We start from the raw sequence: 27,735 nt of genomic DNA on the forward strand, positions 1-27,735 counted from the left end.
CTCCAGCATGTGATCCAATGTCTATAGTCTGATTCTTTAGCATGGAGGTAGTACCTTTTGGGTAGCTCAGTCTCCTCTGCCTATATCTCCCACCTCATTATTAACATGCACAGCTTTCTGAGACTCGCCACATCCACAAAGGGCCCCTGCTTTGGGCTGCCCAATGCATCATCTCATGTTTAAGAAGTGGTGGGCTCCTGGCAGATGCTGTTTTCTAATTCTCAAATACGATCCCCTCCCCCAAACTTGAGAATTTTAGGAACTTTCCTAGGGCCTCTTTCTGGATCCAAAGGGACTTGAAGGTGGCTAGTTCAGGCCTGTGATCCTATACACATAATATCATAATTTCTGCTCTTCTAAGGATGCCTGTGTTGAGGAAGTCGTCTCCATCAAGAGTTCTGGGAAAGATGTGAGAACTAGGTTCCCTCTAATCAGTGCTTTCTAAAATCCTCTGAGGTCTGAAACGTACTCATATCCAAGAACAAGCTTCCATTCAGGACTCAATAATCTTGCTTTCCTCCTACTCTTTCTCTCCAGACTCCGTTGGTTTGCTTCTTTCCAATGTATTGGAAAATTATCTTTGTGTTACACTCTGCATATTCTGTATTATGTGGTTCTAGTAAATCTTTCTTCCCCCAATCCTCAAGCTTCTTAATATTTTAAGGGAATAGTTAATATTTAAAGCAAAACTTCTGATTTCTCTTTCAACATGCCTAGGTATTGCAAGGGAATGCCTTGGCTTTTCAGAACTATTGTCTCTGAAATTACCTTCAAGAGCATGTTTTGGAATTCAACAACTGAACATTGTCTCCTTTGTTCTTAGCTGGATTCTGCCCTCTCCCTGAAGCCATGGAGGTCCTGACTCTGTGGGAGGGATTACGGAGCCAATGAACTAATGGGAATTAACATACAGACAAGGACATTTTAAAACCATGCCTTCTTTGCCCCAAATTTTAAAAAAGAAATTAATTCCAAAAGATTGGGTAATAAAATAGCCTTGGGCACATCTGTTCATCTGTTTTCTCCATACCTTTGCTATGCAGTGGCCTAGAGCATGTTACAGGAATGTAAAAGCAGAATTGTCCACAAAGAGATGAAGCTGTATTATCACCCTGATTCACAGAGTGAGTGAAAATTCCTGCTTCAGCAAAAGGGAGGCTTTGCCATTGTTGGCAGTGAGAAAATTTGTTCTAGAGAGGTGACAATGGGCAAGGTTGACATAAATGACGGAAGTCATGGATTTAAAAAAAAAAATCTTTGTATGATTTCCATGAGCTCATCATCCAAAATTACCTAGAGTTTCCAATATTGACCTTAGATATTGAGCCATTGTTCTAGTGCTCTACAATTAACCATGGACCTTACTGCTTGTTCTCTTATCTGATTACCGCCATGTAATAGAGGTATAGTAAACCAATTTCCACTTGAAGAACCTGAGGCTCACTGACTTTCTTAAAGCCAAGTAATGGCGGTGATAAAAAGCAAATTCAGACCTCCACACTCCCATCAGAGGGGCTCTTTACCTTCGTCATCCTTATAGGCATTGCTCCTTAATTCTCTTCTCTTAAATATTGATGGACTTCCCAAATACAGATAGACTTCAACTAACACTAATTAATTCAGGCTCCTTAGCATTGTGTATGCATGCCTTGCTTACCCTAAGTATCAGTCATCAAATTGTCTATCTTTATGTTCGATTTGTCTTCTGAAATCACCTCTAGTTTTGAGGAGTCTGGCACTTTTTATGTGATGTTTCATGGGGTCTATTTGTTCACTGCTGTTTATTCCCTAAAGAAGATATTCTCCTTTGTCACTTATCAATTCCTACTCAAGGTATCTAATGTCTCAAGTTTTCCACTGCCAAGTCATCCTACCAAGGGCTCTCCTTTCCAAGATAGGCTTTGTACACAGGTCAGCTCTCACTACCCATCTTCTTAGCAAATACAGTTTCAGCTATTTTAATTTAGCCTATTAAAATTAACATATATATAATAATTCAATTATGCTGCTTAATACCCCCAAAATATAATAATTTAAAACAATCCCCTTGGATTTAGCTGAAAATTCTGCAAGTCAGCAATTCAAGCCATTCTGGTCTTGACTGGGCTCAATCACTGCATCTGTGGTCAGCTGGGAACCAGTTGGTCTGGGATGACCTCAGCTGAAATGGCTGTCTAGACTTGTTCCTAAAGCATGCAAGAGTTTTAAGAGAGCAGAGGGAAAATAAAGGTGTGGAAACAGTACAGCGTCCTCTCTGTCATATTATTTTGGCCAAAGAAAATTCTAAGGCCAGCCAAGATTCAAGGACTGGGCAAAGAGACTCCATCTCTTGACGGAAGATGCTGCAAAGTCACACTGCAGAGATGAGGTGATTTTTTTATCAGTCGGTCAAAGTATCTATAACCAAAATTCATCAAACAGCAAAGTTTATTGTTTCACTTCATGACCTACTCTGCTAGCTTCCCTTACATGAATATACATTTAATCTTTTCCCAACCAATGTATTTACTTGGTAAAAGGAAACATTTGTTTTTTTAAATGAGTTTAATTCCATTAAATTTGCCAAGTAATTCTCAAGATGTCTAATGGAACTGAGCCAGTCATGGATATATACGAGAAAATACTGCCATTAAGAAACTTGCAGTCTAGCAGAGGAAATAAATAGGTAAATATGTGCAGTAATGGATGTAGAGAGCATGATGGGGTTACAAGGAAATGATACATGACTCAGAGAAAATTTTCTGGACAATGGTGTGGGATGCCTGGTATCAGAGAAATCCAGAGGGATGAGAAATAGTACACTCTGGGTGTGTGCACAGATAACACTGAATCCATAGCTCCCAGCCCTGTCAGAAGTTCAAGAAATTGCTTCCCCGACAGATTTGGATTACCACGAATAGCATATTTGACCAATTACATTAAACAGGTTCAGCCTACCAGGCCCCTTCCATCACTTGTCATGTAATGGTCCCAGGTAAACTCTGGTTTTTGTTCTCTGCTTAAATATCAGATAATCAACATTGGTTGTTTTTTGTCTCCCCAGCACTCCTCACCACTCAGTATGTCCCACACTTGTTCCTCTATTTTTGGCATTTAGAAACCTAGGCTAATTCATTTTCAATACTGAGATGTGACTTCTGTGTCAGTTATTTGAGCAGCTCAATGTTCGTCCTCTTTTTGAAGTCCAATACCATTTGCACAACAATTTATTAAGGACTGGCTATGACTTAGAACTACCATGTAATGGTAAACAAGATAATTACAGCCTCTATCCTCATGACTCTCTAAGGAAAGACTGATGTTAAATCAGGAATTACACACGCGATTTTCAATTATGTTTATATGTCCTATAAAGAAAAATAAGGCAGTATGAGAATAAAATAAGAGACATTTTAATTAGTCATCTGATACCTGAGCAGAAGTTTACCCCAAAAGGAATTTGAAGGATCCAAAAAAGTGTCCTAAACTGGCACACAGTGAGGGCCAAGCCTGGGTGTGAAGGACACTGGCAATGTGGAGCAACAGAAAGGTGGCCAGTGTGGCTGGAGGCTTGTAAGCAAGGAGGAGAATCATAGTGAGGGTATGAGAAGGACATACCATGTAGGAATGGATCCGCCACTCTGCTGAAAGATGCTTTTCTCCCAAACTGTGCCAAAGTTAGATGCATGTGACTTCAAAATTAACTCAGGCTTTATAATTTTCTATTTCATTTGCAGTTTATCATTCAAAGAGTGTCTTAATTTCTCAATCTGTAAATTCACCTTCAATTCTAACTAATTCTAGTTTCTTGACTATTTCCTCAAAATAAAGTTAGGTTAACTTTGATACAACCAGTTGGGACCTAAGTAGAATTTCTAGGCTGTAAAATGTTTTACATGATTCTAGGGATTGAAACCATCTCCCTGGGCATAGAATAAAGGGTGGCAGAGGAACAGAGCTAGAATCTGGTTCATTCGGCTTTCTCCCTCTTTGAGGATGTTCAAGCTACAAGTTAAGCCTTACCTCATTATCCTTAGAGTCTAAGGAGGTTAGGCTAACCCCAGGGCATTCTCCCATCCTCTTTTCTGTGTTACTCTCCAAAGCCTTTCTTTATCTCTAATATTCTGTTTTAAATTCTTTTGAAATTAGAACTTGGAGCAAATATGCTTCATATGCAAATATCTGGCTATTTCTGTGTGTAAAACATAGTTGAAAATCAAAGCTAGAAAAACAAAAATAGAAGAACTTAAAAATCTAAACTCTGGGCACACACTGGTCAGGAGTGTGTGTGTGGTTGTGCCTTCAAGAATGGCAGGGAGTTACTGGCAGAAAGCAATACTGGAAGAGGAATTAAACCACTTCTAACTTCTCAGAAGCTCATATATTTGATCAGATTGAGAATCCCCCACCTCCCTGCCCTTTCCCCAAGAGTTAATGGGCAACCATTGCTATTTGCCCCCATCCCCGCTGTGCTGTCCCCTCCCCAAGCCAGCAGTACAACCACCCTACTCTAGAGTCATGGCCATTTGGGTTTCCCTCCTGTGACACACACACCTTAGTCCTTTATTTAATTCAGCATCATTTTTCCTGCACTTACTCAGCCTATGACATTTTGCTCCACACAGTTCAGTTTATCTGTGTTTAAAGAAAATTTGTTCAACAGGTTAACAACATTTATGGATCATTCTTTTTCCCAGGACATCACTTTATCTGGGAGTGTGATGCCATTTACTATCAATTTTCAGAGTTGAAAACATTATGTAGAATTAAAACGCCATGCATTTTCGGAGCTTAGTTTCTACCCAAGGCTTGTTATTCTAAAATTTTAGCTAAAACTTTCCTGGAAGTGCCTGAGTTTCCTCAGTCCCTAAGGAAGCCGCTATGCATGACTTTCCACAAGGCTTTTTCTGAGAGTCACCAAGGTCACTTTTTGCAACCTAAGTGTTATAGGCTTAAATGCTTGCCAGGGGCATTCAAATTGAAGGACTGAATGAAAATTCTAAGTGGAAAGTTTGAAAATGAATAAAGACACAGAGCAGGCTTAACTTAGAAGAGGTAATACAGTGGAAACAAAGCTCAGAGTTCCAGTCTTACCTGAGCAGCGGGACCCTAATCAAGCTACTCTGGTTTCCCATTCAGTGGCAGGGATGTCACGATGTTCTTCCAGAGATGAAATTAATTAACACGTACAAGTCATTTCTTGCCTTTAGCTTTCCTAGCATCTAACTAGCCAGCATGATGAGACAAGGAGTAACTCATGTTCTGGTTTTTAAATGAACTAATGGAGATTCATTGATTTATGCAGTCAATTATAAGTGTGGACAACAGCCAAATAGGCAAGTTTCTTGAAGGAAAAAGAAAAAATTCCTCAGGTCACTGAAGCAGCAATTAGCAAGTATTGTGGGGAGAAGGTGCGGAAGAGAGAAAAGGAGGAGGAAAAAGGCCTGATGAGGCAAATTGCCTTTAATTATCCTTAAACATTTTCTCGTCTTCTTTTGATGCCCATAAGACCCCCTGCAGTTGCAAAATAAAATAAGCCCCGAGTTTTGTTTTGCTCTTTTAAATAGGAACATAATAGCCACTGTGGAAACATGTTCTTAATCAAAGGTATTAAACTCCTGGCTGCTCTCCTTCATTTGAAATTGCCTGGGTTCATTATTATCAAGGGGAAGAGAAATCTAGTCATCGTTTAGCTCCCTTCTTAGTAAATTAAAATATTAATTACAAAATATGTTATTTTTATCTTATATCTTAAGCTATTACTTACTGCAGCTGGGAAAAAAAAAATGGTTCAGATTTGTGCTGAAGTAATTTTCCTAACAAAGCATTCGTAGTTCCTTATAGTTCCTGGAAATCAAACCAGTACATGAAATGCTGCATTTTGAGAGCCATCTGAATAAATTAGATAGCGACTTCCTTTATTTTATTTTATTTTTTTTGGTCTCAGAGATAAGTGTGCAATTACAGTTGCCATGTCCACGAGCTCAGGACATATGACAGCTCACACATGATCCTTTGCAGTGAATGCCAGGCAGAGCTGGAGAGGAAAGAAAAAGTGTTTCCTTTTCATTTCCACTGTACAATGCAGTAATCGATCTTATGCCCATGGACACAAATGCTCAATCTCTAGGAAAAAGGCAAATAAAACCACAGAAAAGCCATTAGAGCCAACTAAAACCCTCATTGTCTGCCTCTTCAAAGATTCAAATTACCAGCAACGTATTGAGGTGACAGTAGAAAGTCTTAAGAAAACACAGGCCAATGGCCAGCAAACCCACTGGGAAGATGCAGATTACCTGGAACTGTGGTGCCTGATGTCATCACAAAATAACCACATCTGGGGTCTCCCTTACTACAGTGGAGTTATATACAGTAATCACGCACTTAGGGTGATTATTTGGAGAGGGTCTAAAAACCACCTTTGCAAATATTTCCTCCTTTCCCCTCCTACCTGCATGGTGTCTAAAATTAGATCTTTCCCCCCTTCACATTTAGGAGAATATTCAGTTTAAGAGGTCACTATTTAAACCCAGAAACAGCTGGAGAGATGAGACTTTCCAGCCAACACCATTTATTAAGTCCCCACTCGGTACTAAGTCCTTTACATACATTATTTTCTTGAATCCTTACAATAATCTTATCATGTAGACATTTTTTATAGCACCATGTTACGCAAATGAAAAACGAGGCTTAGCAAGATGAAATAACTTGAACAACTGGCATGTGATACAGGGAAGATCTCAATCCAGATGTCTGATGGCAAAGCCCGGGCTCTAACTACATCTGCTGGCTTCTATCTGATAGCATGTGTTGGGGTGCAAGGGATAGAAGGCAGGGGCATTGAAAAACTGAAGAGGATACAAAATAGGGAAGTGAAGGGACATCGTAGAGAAGGAAGAATCATCTCTAGATTTGCTGATTCTTTTCCTTTTTTTTTTGCTTTTTAGGACCACACCCAAAACATATGCAAGTTCCCAGGCTAGAGGTCGAATCAGAGCTACAGCTGCTGGCTTATGCCACAGCCACAACAACATGGGATCCCAGCCATGTCTGTGACCTACACTGCAGATCACAGGCTACGGTGGATCCTTAACCCACTGAGTGAAGCCAGGGGTCGAACCTGCAGGATACTAGTGGGTTTTGCTACCACTGCACCACCATGGGAACTCCCTAGATTTGTTGATTCTTGAAGGGAGGACTAGACACCAGACAGAAGCATCAGTGCTCCGCCTCATCCCTCCCATTAAACCTCACCAAGCCAGCCTTCTTTTCAGCCTTTGTATGTATATCTCACTGAATTACACAAAACCTGCAGTCCCTGTGGGGGAGCAAAACAGTTGTTATTTTTTCACAAGTAACTTGCTGTGCAAATTTCAGTCACATATACCCTGCTCTCTGAAAGCAGCATGTTCACTAGCTTCAACACATCAAAGACACTGGGTCTGGGATTGGTAGATGCAAACTATAACATTTAGAATGGATAAGCAATGAGGTCCCACTGTACAGCACAGGGAACTATATCCAATGACGTGGGATAGGACATGATGGATGATAGTATGAGAAAAAGAATGTATACATGTATGTATGACTGGGTCACTATGCTGTATAGCAGAAATTGACACAACACTGTAAATCAATTATATTTAAACAAAAATTTAAAAAAAGACACTGGGAGGCAGGAGAGTATAGGTAGCAGAGGGGGCATGGTTCCATTGCCCATCGTGTAGCTTAGGGCAAGTTCTTTAAACCTCTGTGCTACCTCAGATTCCTCATCTGAAAAAAAAAAAAAATGGCCATTATTGGTGCACTGCAGTGAGCAGCAGATAGAAAATGTTGAATAGATGTTACCTACTGTTTATAGTAAGTAATATAATATCAACTAATTTAACTGAGTAGAATAGCATTCCTCAATAAGTACAGTAAAACAAGGACAAGGACAGAGCCAACGATGTTTGGAAAACATTCACTTCTTGACCTGTTCTTGGAAACGCACAACTCACCGTAGCATAGGAAAGAATCTTCCAGAACTTCCTGCTAGTGCTCAGTGGGTTAAGGACCAGATATTGTCTCTCTGAAGATGCGGATTCTACCCCTGGCCTCACTCAGTGGGTTAAGGCTCCGGTGGTTCCATGGCTGTGTGCAGCTCTAGTTCTACCCCTAGCCCGGGAACTTCCATATGTTGCAAGTGCGGCCATTAAAAAAAAAAGAATCCTCCAAACTGCAGCCAAGAAACCTATTTTAATATTGAGTATTAGGTGCTCATTCCATGAAGTACACCTGAGAGATGAGTGGTTCAATGAATTCCCTAGGGGACCATGAATTAGGACAAAGTAATGTGAACAATAGTGAATATAACTGTGCCCGTTACAGATTCATATCTTGTCACCAAGACCTCCTTTTTGGATCCAAAACTCAGCTGGCTATTTAGGAGAACAGTCTTGAACAAGTTGCTCAGTTTTTAAGTCTCAATTTCTGCATCCATGCTTATGAGTCTGACTTTTCAAAGGTGGGAATCAGCCTTATTCATCTTTGAATTTCCAACTTCTAGCTCAGAGCTCAAAAGTTTGTTGGTGCTCAGAATGTTTGTAGATGACAGAATGAAGGCTCCACTGGGAGCGAGACAATGTGAAATGGTTGATCCAGTGAAAACTTGTCACCAACTTGTTCAGTCCCATATACTGCAACTGATGCAAATCCTCTCGAAGCAGACATCAAAACTGCATGAGGGGTGCAAGAGGTTACCTGGGAGGTATGGCCTATGAAAGGTAAAAGAGGAGGAAGCAGGATTGGATAAGGAGAGTCTTGGACTGCCATGTGTATCTGATAGTCCGCCAACATAATGGGAAGCTCCAGAGGTGACACTGCCCTAAAAAGGTATCCTGCGAATCTCAGAAATAAGTCAAGCCTTAGTTCTCCATCCCTCTCATCCTCAACATGCTCAGTCATTGGCTGGGATTGCTTTGGCTTTGACTCCAAAGACCTTGGCTTTGGCTCCAATGCTGCCATGACAGCCAATCCCTAAATCGCTGCTGTTGGAGTCTGTCAGCTAACTTTGTCCTTACAGGTGGAAGGGATGTCCTTGGTTAAAGTGACTTCCAGAAGGGCATTAATATCTTCACCACAGTGTGTGTCTTCAGTGTGCCTAACTCAGTAGGTTCAGAGATAAACAATGCTTCACTTTCATACTAGACTGTAGTGTAGTAAGAAAACAAATCAATTATCAATAATTAATTTAAGAAAGTTGTATGTTAGATAGTTCTTTAAGAAAAAAAAAATCTGCTCTGGAGTGATTAACAGCATCTGCTATGGAGTAAGAAGGAGAATGTGCACCGACACATGTACCTGCCATCCATGGCCTCTCTCAGCCCCTCAGCCAACTCCCATCCTCCTCAAGGTCCAGCTGAAGTCTCATATTTTTCATAATTTCCTTGAATACTTCTATCCATAAAGGTCTCTCCTTTTATAACTAGCTACAACATTTTATTACCCTCTCATAATTTATCACAGAATTTACATTTTATGGATTATCCTACAATTGTTTCCTTCTATTATATCTAGTCTCAATAACCACACCATAAACAATTTGTCAGTAGAGACAATAGCTCATATTTTCTTACCCTGCCCTTTTTGAATAGCTCTGCACCACTTACACTGGAGAGAAAATAGTGGTTTGTCAACATTTGGTTATACAGATCGATTGAGAAACCTTGAGGCAGAAATTCACATGTATTTTCTATTTCCTTTCATATTAACAGTCTGAAAGAAAGGAGGGCGCATCATTTTCAGCTGGGATGTCTCTGTGTGTGTAGCTGTATGTTTCTGTGGCCTATGTGCCTTTTATTGGCCCAACACCCACTGGGGTGTCTAAGAGGGAACATCGGGACTTCAGAAATGTTTCCATAATCACCTTTAGTTCCGTCCCAACCTCCTCTGAAGCATCTAACTTTAATTTTACAATTTAATGTAAATCTCTCCACGAGCACAACTTGGAGCATCCTGGCCACCCAGAGCCCTCCCAACAATACTGCCATCACCCAACTGCACAAACAGAAATTCTAGAGCCCCTTCCACTGCTTTCCTGCAAAATTCATGCAGATAACAGAGGGCGATCTCTGGTTCTATTTTCTCCTTCAAAATCCTCCAGGGACGGGTACAGTCAACCCAATTTCCCTTAAACTCTTCACTTCTGCTATTTTGGTTCCCAGCCAGCCTCACTCCAAGGATCAACTTTCCAGTTAGCTCTCTATCGAAAGAAACAAAATAGATCAAGGGGAAAAAAGGTAGAGATGAAAATTTTTTTTTTCCTATAAAGGAGTTTCTCTTCTATACATCTGGCTTTCTTTATCAGAGGAAAAAAAGACATTTGTTTCTAAACTTCATGAAGTTGAATCTACTTATTTAAATTAGCTAACCTTAAAAAAAATAATCTTAGCTAAAGCCAGTTTGCCAGTTCATAACCTTCACAACAATTAAAGTAAATAAGAAATTTCAGGAAAAATCTCTTTAAACACTATCCTAAAAATTAGTCCGTATCACATTCCATATGTTTACATGTTCATAATTGCCATCCTTACTTTCAAGCTCACTTAAAGGAGTGACAGAAGGTAAATGATTTGCTGGAGGTCACAGTGAATCCGGGCTGAGTCAGCAAGAGAAGCCAACTGTTTGGATTAGCTGCCTGGTGCTCTAATCACCTCAACAGCATTCATTCCCACACACCCCATTATTAGGGACTCTTGTCCCAGAGCCCTGTCCAACACACCCTCTATAAAAGGGGTTGTGGACATGCTCAGAACAGCCCTCTCACTTCTCAAGCTTGATGCTGATTCATTGCAAAGTCTTCTAACCAAAGCATAGTCATGTAGTCATTTTCAGGTCAAATAATCTATTGAGTAAGTTTGAGAAGCTGTTTTCTTATTTAATATAAAACTTCTCTGTAAATGCTATACATATTGCAAAATCATAGGTGGGGAATTTTATTCCCACTTCATATCTTGTTGGTGAGACTTCAGTGGCTGCTTCCTAAGTGCCAGCCTCTGTGCTAACCATTAGGGATACAAGACACAGTTCTTGGCTTTGAGCAGTTTACTGGTTATTGTAACAAAAAATATATTATAAGGAACACAGTATATTAAACTCCTTACAACATATACTTAGTCTGCCCTTTGCTATTATGGAACCTGTGGAATCCCCAGCGTCTACTCTAGAAGGAAAAGTTTCTGAAGATTGTATGTTCTGTGCATCTGCAGATAATCTGTAAAACCTGGCATTTCCTCTAAAGTCAGCAGCTTGAAGATTCAAAGCTTCTGTTTCAGCACCACATCAAAACTCAGGAAGCATACAGCTCTCCAAACACCCAGCTCTTGTTGAAAGAAGACACCAGGACCCTGGAGACAAGCAATGAACTGTCTGAAAATAAATATCCAATAAGTGGAACTTTATTTACATCCTGGGATGCCCTTTCCTGTTCCAGGTCTACTCCAGCCAGAAATACAAGTCACTATGTCAGTTTCATCTAAGGGAGGGCAGAACCCACCATGATCACAAAACATGGGGAGCGAAATCGGACATTCAGCCTCCACACAGCCCCATTGCCTTCTGCTTTGTGAAGAGTCACATGAGACCATCGCCCTGGACCAAGCAAACACATTCTCTTGGGAATGGGCTAAAATTAGCAGCTTCAATTCTTCTTTGAAATAATCCCACACTAAACATATTTTTAGCTGACTTCCCATAAAGTCCAGCTTGATGCATTTCCTGCCAGACACTTGAATGGAGAAAAGGTCCACCAAACTGGGGAAGCTTGGTGAGTAAGTCAAGGCTTCAAAGTGCCACAACTCAACAGAACTGAGAAAGGGATTGGCAAGGAGGAGACACCCTTCAGGAAGGTGTGTGAATACTCCACGGCTTTTTTTTTTTTTTCTTTTGATGTGGGTGGATGTCACCTTAGTGAGAGAGGCTGCCTTGTGGAAATGCAACAGAGAATGTATGCCAATAAAGAACCAAATGCTGGTGATGCTTCGCTTTACAGTTTGGTGACTGAGTCTGCTTAGAGTGAAAGTGTCACATTTCAACTTCTTTATTCAGATTAAACTTCTGTTTGAGAGAATGAAGACGGGAGGAAAGAGGGGTGGGGGCAGAAACCTGAATACTCCTCCTTCCTCTACACACAAACTGGGTTGGAATTTTGATAGGTTTTGGTTGTAGTTAGTTTTGCTCGCTTTGTTATCTCTGCATTGAAGCTAAAGACTTTAAATGTGGATAGAGTGTCAGGTGCAGCACCCAAGTAATTGTACAGATTCCTAACAGCTGTGGGCTTTGTTTTACAGGATTTTTTTTTTACTCATGGTAATCTGTATTCACCTTTCCTAATACCTCTGGATAGAACTTTCCCTTGAGTCTTTGTCCACAGTTTAGTGAAGAGCTTACCACACTTTATTGTAACTTAAGTGTCATATCTTTCCCAAGGCAATAACTGCATCTTGATCATTTTGAATCTCCAGCTCCCAGCACAGAATAGATATACCATTAATTCTTTCCAGATTAATGGGTAGTACACATCTTGGGCAATCACAACACTGCCAAGATAAATTTTCCAGTTCAGCTAATCTCTGTCTGTCCTGACAGTGGTACCAATATTCCTGCATGTGATTGCTGATAACACAAAGGGGCACAGGTGTGGCCACCCAGAGAATGTTCTGTCACCACAGGCTTTCTCACCTCTGCTTTTTCCTTAAGTCTTCCTTATGTAGAATTTTTCCTTACAACACAGAAGATAACTAATTAGGTAAGCGGCTTAGAGGAAGTTATTTTAAAACATGGGAGCTGCAACCATACAGTATTTTGTATTATACAGTTGTTTATATACACATAGTTTAATACCACATTTATATAAACTATGCATGCTAAACATAATTTCTACTCTTTATTTAAATTTGTTCTTTGCAAAATGCAATAAACGTCTTTATAATCATGGTAGCCTGACTTGTAACAGTTTGTCTTAGGAATTCAAAGCGCTTAATTGGCTTTTCCATCTACTCACTTAATACCCTCATCATCTAAGGAGATGAGACGGAGGCAAGGCATCATCTTCATTTGCCTGAGGGGAAAAGAGACCAAGAATCAATGATTGAGTTTAAAAAACTGTGCCCTGGAAGCACTCTGGAGTGAATATAGCAGATTTTAACAAAAGACTGGTCCATTCTGGCTCTCATCCAAAAAGGGTTTTGTTAAGTAGAGTAACACACTGATTATTGAGAAAGCTATGCTCAAAGAGCATACTATATTGTCAGAAACTTTATTAGCAGAGCTCAAAATATATAAGGCATTAGGGCTACATTCTACTCTGTCAGTAAAGGAGCCAATTATGTATGATTATATCATCAATGCTAACTAAAATAATATCAGATGTTTCAGAAATTAAAATTATTATTTAGAGGATCTTATGGAAAAAGGAAGGGTAAAATGTGTGTTTGAAGAGTCTGAAAACAGAAAAGTTATTAGCTTGGCTTCCAGAAGTTGGAAGAAACATGTGTGAGAAGAATATATATATATACATATATATAGCTCAATATCCCCATCTCAAGACATCCAACCTCCACCCAGAGTCTGAAGATAAGTCACCCAGAAACACACCTACAACTAAGCCTTCTCATTTTCCCCCCACAAAGTTATTAGTTATCCGAGAGGTCATGAGGTAGTTTTTGTTAAGTCCAGCTGCTAAAGGAGAAGACAGGTATTAGGACCAGACAAGCCAGAGTGAGACTCTCACTAACTGTGTAAACTTGGCTAAGTTACCTCACCCATTGGAGTCTCACCTTCCTCATCAAGAAAATAAAGGCAATAGTATTTACCTTACCAGGTGGTCTAAGATTTGAGATGATGTAGATAAAGCACTTAGCATGGTGCCCAACAAATACCAAGTGTTCGATAGAAGGGAGCTATTATTACAGCTAAAATATTAAATTACTTTCACCATCAGCACAGACTTGTGTAAAATGAGATTCAGTAGAATTTATGCCCCAAAGCAATTTGTCCCCTATGAAAAGAATTTTAAATGTGAGCAAACAAAAGGGGAGAAAGTGCTCTTTCTTTATAACAGAAAGATATGTAAAAAGCTAAGTGACTGAAAGATTAAAACTACATTAAAATATAATTAATCTATCTATCATCAAGTGTAAATCATTGATACTAGATTCTTTTCAATTTTTATTTTACCAGGGAAGAGAAAGAATCGTAAAAGCAGGGAAATAGAAAAGGAGGATGCTTAAATTAACTTTAAATGATTAAAATGATTAAAAGTTAAATTTGGAGCGGAAAATGGGAGGCAACAGTTTTTTGCCACATTATAAACACTGCATTCCAGTTTCATAAATTTTTCTGATAAAAACAACCAAGATGCTAGATAAAATATAAAAGAATTTTTTGAAATGTATTACTAGGCAGACATGATGATATTAAGGAATCCATAGAACTAAAAACAAAGTAACAAAATGCTGGAGTGAAGTGGATTCCAAATTTGGCTTTGGTTCCAAGAGTTTCTTCCAAGCTTTGGAAATCTTGGTCTTCAGTATTGATAGATACAGTCTGAACAGCAGGCTGGAGATAAAATTAAAGGTTGTTCAAGCTAGAGAATTTAGTAGAATTGAATGGAATCTCAAAGGTTTCCATTCTCAACTAAGAGTAAACTTGAAATAAAATATGCCATATACTAGTCATTAGTATAGAGAATTTCTTGCCTAGTTTTGGTTCTTGGCAGAGGAAATGAAAATTTTCTCCGGGTAGTTTTTAAATGCAACTGGCCCATGTACGGATTAGTGATCCAAATTTGTATCACCCAAATAATCAAAAAATAAAGAAGTGGGTAATTTATGCAATATAAAGTGATCCAGATTTGGTAGTTCCATCAAATAACTACCAGAAGCAAAAATAAATCCGCTTTAAAAGAATTAAAATTCAATCTGGTTCATAGAGAACAGCACAGAACCTATAAGGATTAAGGAAAATAGACCACCCATGGTTAAATTAAAAAAACGATGAAAGGAAGGAGAAAAAGAGACAAAGAAAAAAATTACTAAAAAAACCTTAAGAGAAAACACCATAAATAAAAACCAGGAGAAGCAATATAAATAATATATAAACCTGTAAGGATTTCAGAAATTGACAGACATATAGACAATATAAAATGAATAACACTGATCTGTTTACATATTTTAAAGCAAAGCATGAAAATTGATCAGTGAAAAAAACTACAGTATGAAAATTAATCAGTTAAATTTAAAAGAATGACCAAACATATTTGAAAAAGAATCAAAGTAGAACTCCTATAAATTAAAAATAAGATGATTTAAGTTAGAGGAACCAATGCATCAAACAATAGACAGCACTGAAGAAAGAATTAGTGAACTGGAAGATCAAAAACTACCCAGAATATACTCTAAAGGAACAAGAAAATATAAAATGTGGATCATGTGAGAAAAAGAACATGTCTATATATGTATGACTGGGTCACTTTGCTGTACAGTAGAAATTGATAGAATACTGTAAATCAATTTAATGGAAAAATTATTAAAAAGAAACTAATATATATATATATATAATATGGACACAGATGAACAGAAATAAAAATGAGACCACCTAATCAAAGTTCTAGATGGAATTAATAGAGAAAATGGGAAAGAGGCAATATTCAAAGAGACAATGTCTGAGAAATTTCCAGAATTGATTAAAAACCAACCCTAATGACCACATGCAGGAAGCTCAGAAAAAAATCCCAAACAGGAAATAATAAAGACAATATACCTAGAAAAATCAGAATGAAACTTTAGGTTACAAATAAGAAAAAAAAAAAAAAGAGCCTAAGTGCAGCTCCTCTACAAAGAGACAAGGTAATTAAAACTGATGACTGACTTCTCCATATTATCAATAGAAGCCAGAAACAGTGAAATAATATCTTCAGTGCTTTGAGAGAAAATAACTTGCAGTATAGTACTTTATCTATGTTGAAACATGGAAGGAATCTTTTTTTTTTGTCTTTTTTTTTTAGGGCCGCACTCGCGGCACATGGAGGTTCCCAGGCTAGGGGTCTAATCCGATCTATAGCTGCTGGCCTACACCAGAGCCACAGCAACACCAGATCCGAGCTGCATCTGCAACCTGCACCAGAGCTCACAGCAACGCTGGATCCTTAACCCACTGAGCGAGGCCAGGGATCGAACCCACAAACCCCTGATTCCTAGTCAGATTCGTTTCTGCTGCACCATGACAGGAATTCCCAGAAGGAATCTTTCCAACACTGAGAAGATGGGAGAAAAGACATGTTAAAAAAAAACAAACAAACCAAAATTGATATTTTTACCACAAAAAGACCTTCACTAAGGTGAAATTACAAAGGATCTTCTTCCAGCAGAAGGAAATGACCTAAGAAGAAAGAAGAGAAATGTTGAATTGGACCTTTCTTGTGTGCCTCTTCAAATTCTCTTGGCCATAGCTTCTATTCCAGCCACAGCTGTACCAGCTAAGTTGGCATTTAAACTTCAATCAACTTCACAGAGCTGCAGCCTGACGGCACTGCACCTTATACTTCCTACCCTGGGAATTCTCGCATATGGTCAAATCTAGGACTAGCAAGTAATTAATGTCTCTAAGAATAACTAGAGTTTTTGACCAATACGAAATGGGAGCCAATGAATAATGCCCCTGACTTCTTCCCCAAGGTAGACAGCCTGAGAATCATTCACTTAGTAAGGTTCATCTTATGGTCCTAAAAGATTGTACACCCAGTCACCTCTGATAATGGTTAAGTCAACAGTCCATCTTCGTACTGGCTCTCCCTCCTTCCCTGTTTCACTCCACTGTCTCTCAGTTAACACACTCCCAGATAAACTGCTTGCTTGTAAACCTTTGTCTCAGGCTCTGCTTTCTGGAAAACTCAGGCTAATACAATGCTATATAAAACAATGATAACAACTAATTTACTAAACGTAGGGGCACCAAAGAACAAACTAGTTTGAAAATATTTCAAAACAAATAATGCCTCTTGACGTCTTTTCATTCCTTGAACAATGAGTAAAATATTGACCAACTTTAGATTTGGTTAAGTACACATTTTACAACAGCAATGAAACCACTAATGGTATAGACATGAACTGTACAATTTCCAAAGTAGGGAGAGGGGAGAAAGATTGCAGGAAGAGCAGGAGGAGAGCAGGATGGAAAGTCATCCAATACAAAAGAAGGCAATAAAAGAGCAGGAAAAAAAGTAACAGATGGAAAACTGTCTTCACACATTTGTCCAAACTCACAAAATCCACAATAGCAAGAGTGAACAATAATATAAACCACGGACTTTGCATGATTATGATGTGTCAATGTAGGTTCATCACTGTACAAACGTACCACTCTGGTAGGGATTGTTGGTAAAAGGAGAGTCTATGCCTGTGTAAAAATAGGGGTTGTAAGGAAAATCTCTGTATCTTTCCTTGAATTTTGCTGTGAACCTAAAACTGCTCTAAAAAAAAAAAAAAAGTAAAATCTTAAAAAAAAGGTAAGAGAAAAAATAGGGCAAATAGGAAGCATAAGATAAGAAAGAGAAATAATTCAAATATACTAATATAATATACATGGCCTAAGCTCTGCAAATAAAATTAAAATATCATCTGAATTAAAAGCCAGTAGCTCCTGCTGTGGCACAATGGGTTAAGAATCCAACTGCTGTGGCACAATGGGTTAAGAATCCAACTGCTGTGGCACAATGGGTTAAGAATCCAACTGCTGTGGCACAATGGGTTAAGAGTCCCACTGCTGTGGCTCATGTCACTGTGGAGATGCAGGTTTGATCCTTGGTTCAGTGCCATGGGTTAAAGGATCCGGTGTTGCCATCGCTGCAGCTCCAGTCGAAGCTGCAGCTTGGATTCAATCCCTGGCCAAGAACTTCTATATGCTGTGGGTGCTGCTTTTGAAAATAATGATAAAAAGAAAGGGAGCAAGGGAGGGAGAGAGGAAGGAAGGAAGGAAGGAAGGAAGGAAGGAAGGAAGGAAGGAAGGAAGGAAGGAGGGAAAAAAGGAAGGAAGGGAGGGAGGAGGGAAAAAAGGAAGGAAGGGAGGAGGGAAGGAGATTCAGATAGGCAATTTATGCAAGGCATCTCTAAAACATAAAGATACAGAAAATGAAGAGTTAATAATAGAAAGAAGAAAACCAAGTCTGAAATAAGCTAAATAATATGCTCAAGGTCACACATTTCTAGTGCTTCTTTTTCTGACCCCAGCCTCCAATTGCTTTCATTATGTCATCCCAGTTACCGAGGATAGGGGCACTATTTTATCCATCTTTCTATATCTACTATCCAGCATAGCAGTAAAGTAATATCTGCTGAATTCATAAAAATCAAAATTGTACAACTGTGCAATCCATCAGAAACATGTTGAGCATTCTCAAAAAGACCAACAATATTTCATATAATTTATGAAGATTGATGTGTTCTGATATTTCTAACATAATAAATGAGTTTTACTTCTCCCTAGAGGATAAAATCAAGGCAGAGCTCAACCTAGGAAATGTCCACATGTGTGGTCATTTTGTAAGGTGACAGGCTTGACCATGAAAGATGGCTTTCATTCATTCATTCATTTATTCTACTTCTATTTAGTCACCTAATCTGGGCCAGACACTATGTAAGCATATGGCTACAATGATAAATAAGACAAACACAATCCTATAGTTCTACAGGCCGCAGACTGCTTATTATAAAGTGAAACTCTAAAATACTTGAAATTTAGATTTGTTTAAGGGGTTTAAATTTTATTCCCTTTAAATAAATAGGAAATTCCTTTACCTCAGTGTAAAATTTCAGCTAATCTTTATTTAAAAAAACAATGTTGAGCACATCATTCAGTCAGTTAGATCATTTGCTGCTCTGAGGTTCAAGTTTCTTATCCCAAAGTTTGAAAAAAAAATCCCAACATCTCATTGTGACAATTATCTGACATGATGTGCCAGGCATATTGATGTTCAATAAATGCCAATTCTTTTTAGAACCAAAATGTTACTACCATGTCCAGACTTAATATGTACCATGTCCCATGTGTAAATGTTAAGCATCATGCAGTTCAGGAATCAGGTTTCAGAAAAAAGGAGCCATCGGGATGTAGTAAGATTGCTATTTATTAGAAACAGGTTTATTGAGGGCCAAAAAGGAATGTAATGTATGTATATTTATTCATACTTTGTATCTATTACATAGATGGTGGACTAGCCACTGTGATTTGAATAATCTACTGGCATTTATTTGTAATAATGATCCTATTATATGCTGTATAGTTAACACATATAATTTAGAGTATTGCCTCTACCATCCCCCTAAAAGCATATGTAATGAAAACTTACAAAGCTCTATTTTGACCATTATTTCCAAGCTTGCTCTTAACCTAAGCAGATGGAGACATGTATTGTTGGATATGCTGCATAAAGCTAAAGACTTTGAAATTAATAGAGACCTGTTTGCCACAGGATACGACCACACCTAATGGGCTATTAAAAAATGATTAATATATGTCCCAGTGGGCCAGCAAAGAGAAGGCCATGATTGTGCATATAAAGGAAGAATTAATTTGACCTATCATGGCCACAGAAAGGGCTAGTCCAAGTTGCAGAGCCCTGACTGTGGAAAGATGCTAAAAGCTCTGGCTGGCTTTATTAGCTTCTAAAAAAAATAACATTTTTTAACGGAAAAAAAAGCAAAGTTTACTAGAATGAGCTATGTATTTGGTCTTAGTGCAGTGGCTCAGTCTTTCAAAGTTAAGTGCTATTTTGCCTTTGATTCCCATGTCAGAGCTCTGTAAGTCAATTGCATGAGAGGAGGGTTAAACAGTGCCTTTGGGATAAATACTAAACTCCTGAGGATGTTGGGATGAAAGATGCTTTGTAATTGCAAGAATTTATTATTAATTATTATTATTCAGACTCGTTTTCCAATATTTCCCATTTTAGACACACATTATAAAGCCCCATCTCGGCCTTCCAGAATGCAAACTAAAGATGCTTGAAATATTACAAACCTTTGTGTCTTTACTCCTCTGTATTTGGGGCAACTTATGAATAGATTATTTATTTCTTCTCGGTAGCTATAAGATGAGCCATTAAATCTCTCAGATAGCTCAGATGCCTTTGTTGTTGAACAAAACATTTTAAAAATTCAGATTCATTTTTTGTTGTTTCTTTTAAGACACTCCCTCTCTAGCTCCATCTCCAGTATTATTGATTATTGATTCCTATTATTATTGCCTTCTAAATACTGTCAGTCAAATAATGAACATTTCCAGAAGCTACACATGATAGGATAAGTTGCAGAGGTAACCAAAAAATTGATCATGACAGTTGTAAAATTACAAACGTAGTAATTAAATGTCTTCGTTGAAATCAATTACTGAAGATATGTTAAATACGTTAATTTTTTTTTTTTTTTTGTCTTCTGCCATTTCTTGGGCCGCTCCCGCGGCATATGGAGGTTCCCAGGCTAGGGGTCCAATCGGAGCTGTAGTTGCTGGCCTACACCAGGGCCAGAGCAACGCGGGATCCGAGCCACGTCTGCAACCTACACCACAGCTCATGGCAACACCGGATCCATAACCCACTGAGCAAGGGCAGGGACCGAACCCACAACCTCATGGTTCCTAGTCGGATTCGTTAACCACTGCGCCACGACGGGAACTCCCAGATACATTAATTTTTAACTAACGATTTTAGGAAATGGAAAGGCCAATCAGAGCTGTTTCAAGCATTCATGATAAGTTACTAAATCCAAAAGTTTATTCATTACATGGAAACACTGCACATATTCATGGGAAAGGACTCCTTATAGCGAGTTAGAGGCCAGGTTTATAGATACTTCCTTCTACTGACCTTGGTTATTTCAATCTTTAATTCATACATTTATGTATTCACAGGGGAAGGAAGATGATAGTTTATTTAATGCTTTTTATGTGCTAGATTCTTGATAGATTTATCTTATTAATCTTCATAAGAACTCTAGGAAGCAGCTATTATTATTAGCCCCTTCTTAAAAATGCCTGTTGTGAAACTAAGAAACATTCAGTCATTTGCTCAAAGTCAGGGCAATAAGTGATAAGGTTGGATTTTCACACACAGATCTGAATGAAACCACGCCTAGGTGCTGTCCATCATTTCGTTCATTCACTTATTCTGTCAAACACTTACTATGTTCCTGGTCATATACTGGGAGTGCAAATACTTCTAAAATAATTGTGCCTTAGGGAGTCAAGAGCCCCATCCTGAGAAGCCTTCAAGAGGTAGATGGGTTTATGCTACCTGGCGGGAGTAAAGAGGGAGGATTGATCAGGACAGATGTTAGAGAACCGAAACCCAATCTTCAGACATGAGTAGGTGTGACCGAACAAGCCCAGAGGAAGGGGCTTCATAGACAGAGCAGCATGGGCAAAGGCAGACTCTCCAGAAATTTTAAATTTAGGAGAAACATATGTAGATATAGATATGTAGATCTATATATGGATATGGATATATAGATATGGATTGACTATATAGATATGTAGTCTTTTTTAGGGCTGCACCTGTGGCATATGGAAGTTCCCAGGCTAGGGGTCAAAATGGTGCTGCAGCTGCCAGCCTACACCACAGCCACAACAATGCAGGATCCTAGCCATGTCTGTGACCTACACCACAGCCTACGGCAACACTGGATCCTTAACCCACTGAGCAAGGCCAGGGATCGAACCTGCATATTCGTGGGTACTAGCTGGGTTCTTTACCACTGAGCCATGATGGAAACTCCTAGGAGAAACTTTTAGAACACAACATTTAAAGAGGTGTGTGGGGAATTGGAAGAGAATTCACCGGTTGGATTGAGGTTGGGGGGGGGCAAAAATTATTATTATTATTTTTTAGATAAGAACATGAGAAAGTTCTCAAATGTCTTTCCCACATAAAGAAGCAGACTGTTCATAAAGCAGTACAGTCTGTATGAGAAAAAGCAAATAAAATCAATCATTCAGTAAAACTGGTCAGAAGATGAAGTTAAAAAGCATGGTCTATGGGGGAAGCAAGGAGCAGATTCTATCTTCTCCTAGTGAAAGTGGACCCACTGACTCCATGTGCACACACATTAGCACCAATGTTCCCTGAGATTTTAGCAAGAACTAGATTGGCTTTGGGGAGTCACTGGAGATATATGGACACATCTTGGAACCAGGAAGACCCATAAAGATCATATATAATGTTTCCTTCCTATTTCTCAGCTCTAAACCACTCCCTCTGAAGTGTGCAAAGAGCAACTCCATCTCAGCATAACCCCAGCTATTGTTGCCACGTGCCCTGGGGCCAGCTCCACAGAGACTGTCGAGAGTAGCCTGCAGAACTCACTCTTGGTCTTCCAGCTTCACCATTGCATTGACAGGTGATAGGAAGAAAGAATGAAGTGAAGTATCCTGATTAGGGTGCTCTGAATGGAACCCTGGATTGGAGAGCCTGCTGACAGATTGATGCAAGTGGGCTTACCCAAAGCTGCTACATCGTTCTCTTCAAACATCATGACTGCCAACCTCTGATGAGACTCCCTGGAGCCAGTCCAAGGGAGCCAGGCATTAGATTTCACATTGATGAGCTGCAACCTCTGGGCTTTTAGGTAAACCGCTAAGTAATGCCCTTCATTCTGGGGCAAGGTGGCACAAGGATGTAGAATGAACTTCTTTTTCACTTTTCATTTTGTTCAAAAATCTTCTGCTGTACACACAAATCCAAGATGGAGAATGATGAGCAACAGACAAACATGACAAATTGTCCAAAAATATATTCAGAATCATATGATAACCATAAATGGGAATCAGGCCACCAATTGCATTAAATTCATGCTAGCTTGGCAAGGATTGTTAAATTTACCTCGAAAGCAACAATTAGGCTCTCAGCAGCTCACCAGAAAAAAAAAAATTTTTTCCATTCCTTGTCTCTGTCTCCATTTCTCTGCCTCCCTTACCTCTTTCTCTCACTGCATGTTCGACTTCTCCAGATTTCTGCTACAATCCCATAAGATGTATCTAGGTTTATATCATTGGAATAATGGCTTCCATTTGATAGAAAATTGCCAGTAGATCCTTGGTCAAAGTAGGATACACACTCTTAGAATTAAACTATTTCTAGCAACAACATGAGCCTCCAACATACTTTCCTTTAATGGCTCTCTAAAAATCAATTGAAATAAACAACCTACAAGGATGAATTTTTGTGTCAAAAGATAAAGATGTTGATCAAACAAGGTCACGGAGGCTTCCCATTTTCTTCCAAGCATTATTTCTTCATGCCGAATTTCCTTTTGCTTTTGTTGGAAAGGTGGAAGCTAGCAAACTGCCAAGTGCAAGATACTGTTTCCCATACATGGGAAACAACTTTCTGGTGCTGCACACATGCCATATTAAAACAAATAAATTAAAATTTTTCTTAAACTTGCCTCTTAAACTTTATGAATGAACCCATTATACACCTAACTCTGTACTTTCTTAAAAACAGTTTTGAAATGAACTATTTCATGCCCCCTTAAATAATTTAAAATCCCATAGATGCAGTTTTCAGAAAACCTTAACAGACACCATTGGTATGTGCTGCATATATTAGATTGGGCTTATTTTACATATTCAGTCACAGGTACATTTCAGGATTTTGATATTTTCTGCTTTGACTTGAAAGAGCTATTCGTTACCACAGAGTCATCTCACCAGTAAATATTTATAGGCAGTTTTATTTCTAGTATAGGGTTTGAGTGTTGTACCTTACAATACCTAAAATAGGCATTATTGATTTGCTATTTTAGCTTTTGATAGAGAGTGTGTTTATGGCATGGCTCTGGGAGGTTTTTCCTTTAATAATTTACAAAATTACCTGCAGTAAAATCTTCACCTGTTCTTTGTTTTTCTTAGGACCACAAAATTGGAATTACATATAAAATCTTTCCTTGAGGAGATTTATGTCTACCACGGAAAGAAAATCTCCACTTAAAATTTTATGAAACAACAAAATTATGGTCTGCTTTAGCAAAACAATACAAAAGAGCCTTTTGTTGCATGAGGAATATTGCCAATATTTGAGGTCATCATTCTTTATCTCCCGTTTAATTTTTACTTTCCCATGGGCAGCTTCTTCTTGGTTTCATTGATTCCCCTGTTTGTATGTGCAGTGTCCTAATTTGTCTTTCATTACAGAAAGTTGCAGTGCCAACCACAGAGGCTAACCCCAGCCAGAAGACAGGTCTCATGGATGGCAGTGCTTTTCACAGTTTAATTTGAAGTTGTTCCATAAAAGGCCTGAGAGCCCATCATTTCTTTCTTTTCCCCACGACAGACCATCCCATTCCTGAAGAGGGTAACGGTCCCCACCTGGTGGTTCCAATATAGCTTCATGTGGAAGCAAAGAAACCCAAAAGCTGTCCTTCCCTTGATTTGGACTTAACTCTCTCTTTATTGAATTATGGGTTTTAATAAAAGGTTTATATAACATCTACAGAGCAGTTATCAATTAATTGCCCATGGAAATTTAGGGGATGTTACACAGTGGTAGTTATTATACCCAGGGCATTAGACATATGTTACATAAAAGACGCAGTCACCTTGAAATTATATTGGCAAGGCGGCCTTTTTCCTATAGAATATTATACATTCTAATGTGAAAATTGAGTTAAAAACCTATTAGGAGATGGGAATAGTGTGTTCCAAATGGTTTAAGTCAGGCTTATACACATTTCCAATAAGCTCCATAGAAATTTAAGAAATTGTGTCTGCTGTCTGAGAAATTCTTGATTTTCTTTAGGACATTCTTGCCTTTTATGGATTGAGGGCTTATTTGGTGGCAGGGGGTTGGCTGCACCTGCAGCATGTGGTAATTTCCAAGCCAGGGATAGAACCCATGCCACAGCTGTAACCAGAGCACAGCAATGACACCACTGGATCCTTAACCTGCTGGACCTCAAAGGAACTCCATGAGTTTTGTACTTCAGAGAGCAAATAGGCTGCTCAGTTAGAACCTTGGCTCCACCTAACTTCACGTACGGATTCTTCCAGAGCCACTGCAACTGCATACATTGCTCAGGTGCAGGGAGAATTTGTAATGTTCCTCCCAGTAGCTGTGGTCCTAAGTCTAAAGCTCTGTGCCTGGGCACTAGCATGTGGGGGTGGAGGCAGCAAGGGCAGAAGACAGGGAATAATGAGGGGGTGGGCAGGTGAATGGCAACAGGGGCCCAGGATGTGACTGACAGAGAAGGGGAGGAAGAGATCTTCCAAGTCTCAGAACAGCAAAGGCAACCAGGAGTTATGGGGCGGGGGGGGGGTTGGTTCTTGGGGAAGGGAGGGTCACAGTGGGATTATTGGGAAGGAAGGCAGAGAAGAGCCCCAGCTGGCCATCAAGTCAGGGAAAAAGCTGCTGACTAATGGATACTAGTCGGATTCATTACCACCGAGCCACAACTGGAATTTCCTCATTAGCTACTTCTGAAATATCAGACGATCAGGAGTTTCCATTGTGGCTCAGTGGCAAAGAACCCAGCTAGTATCCATGAATATGCAGGTCCGATCCCTGGCCTCACTCAGTGGGTTAAGGATCCAGGGTTTCCGTGAGCTGTGGTGTAGGTTGCAGACCCGGCTCAGATCTGGCGTTGCTGTGGCTGTGGCGCAGGCTGTCAGCTGTAGCTCTGATTAGACCCCTAGCCTGGGAAACTCCATAGGCCAAAGATGTGGCCCTAAAAAGTCAAAAAAAGACCAAAAAAAAAATACATCAATCAAAGCCATTACTTTGGGCATCATCCTACATTAATTTTTAGAAAAATTACCTCCTTAGTTATAAATAGTTAAAACTATCAGGAGCCAGTCTAATGTTTTCATTTTGCTATTCATTAAATGATTTTAAATCAAAGATAAGTCAAAAATTTACTCCTGTACATGGCTACTATAAAAATAGAAGTAATCCATTCATGCATTCAACATTCAGTTTTTGAGTTTTTCCCTGGAGAGTCACTATCTGGAAACACAAATAAAGGACACAACCCCTGGGCTCAAGAGGAAAGAGAGAGGCAGGATAAAAGGAAGGATCATGAACAAGTTGGTCAGTGATCAGCCAGGGCACCAGAAGAAGTGAGGTGAACACCAAAAAGCATGAGGGCCTAATTCCACAAGCAAAGCTGTTCGAAGGCTCCAGGATCATAGCTGAGCCTTGACAGATTGACAGTTCAGAAGGTGGAAGAGCAGGGAATTCCTGTTGTGGCCCAGGGGAAATGAACCCAACTAGCATCCATGATGACACAGGTTCAATCCCTGGCCTCCCTCAGTGGGTTGGGGATCTGGTGCTGCTGTGAACTGTGGCGTTAAGTTGCAGATGCAGCTTGGATCTGGTGTTGCTGTGGCTGTGGCCTAGGCTGGCAGGTGCAGCTATGATTCAATCCTAGCCTGGAAATTTTCATATGCTGCAGGTGTCGACTTAAAATGGGAAGAAAAAAAAAAAAAGGTGGAAGAGCAGGAAGATGACACCTCAAGGGGAGGACACACAAGTCTCATAGCCCCTCCCACAGGGTCCCTTCCTCATTCCTAAAACCTTGCTTGTGAAAGGGACCTGCAATGCCAGCAGGGTTGGTCTGGTTTGGGCTTCTGAGAATGGCTAGGATACTGAGGAAATTCAGACTTTCTCTTTCTGGGAGTTAAGATTTTCTCTGAAAAACTGACAGACTTTCAATTGAGGCTGAATATGAAAAGTACTAGGGAACAAAGAATACCATAGATTTTGAGAAAAAAGCTTTTTTTATCCAAGGTCTATTGTCCTATTGGAATTTTAGTTTCTCACTGATTTCAAAAAACACTTATGGAGTTTACGGTGTGGCACAATGGAAACAAATCCAACTAGTAACCATGAGGCTTCGAGTTGGATCCCTAGCCTCAATCGATGGGTTAAGGATCTAGTGTTGTCATGGACTATGGTGTAGGTTGCAGATGAGGCTCAGATTCTGGGTCGTGGCTATGGCGTAGGCTGGTTGCTTTAGCTCCAGTTCGACCCCTAGCTTGGGAACCTCCATTTGCTGCAGGTGTGGCCCTAAAAATATAAAAATAAATAAATAAATAGTGTAAGTCAAAACTCAACTAGGTACTTATGATTAGTTTCTAAATGAACTACGATTGACTTATTAAATATAGAACATCATCAGATTTGAGGATGAAATAAGTCTGCCAAGGAGTTCTCACTGTGGTGCAGTGGGTTAAGAATCTGACTGCCACAGCCTAGGTTACTGTGTAGGTGTGGGTTCGATCCCCAGCCTGGCACAGTGGGTTAAAAGATCCCAAGTTGCCACAGTTGCAGCATTGATTGCACCCGTGGCTTGGATTTAGTCCCTGGCCTTAGAACTTCCATATGCCATGCGGGCAGTTAAAACAGAAAATAAAATAAGTCTGCTGAAAGGAGAGTGTTCTGAAGGTAAACACAGTTAGATTAGCTGTCAAATGACAATAATCCCTAATATTCAATAGTGCTGTCACACTCATTCTGTTTTGGGAGGCTTCAAAAAACATTCTGGAAGCAAGGAAGATGGTACTATTACTGCATTAACAATGCAGAAATGTTTGATGGCTTACCTAAAAGCAACCCAGATTATCAATTGCAAAATGACCAAAAGGTCCATATTTCTAAACCTACATTTTGGGCCTCCCTTTCTGAAGTGCATCCCTCATATAAAAAATTATACCAAACTTTTCTAAATGTAA

The sequence above is a fragment of the Phacochoerus africanus genome, chromosome 8, assembly GCF_016906955.1.
Source record: "Phacochoerus africanus isolate WHEZ1 chromosome 8, ROS_Pafr_v1, whole genome shotgun sequence".
NCBI classification, from domain to species: Eukaryota; Metazoa; Chordata; class Mammalia; order Artiodactyla; family Suidae; genus Phacochoerus; species Phacochoerus africanus.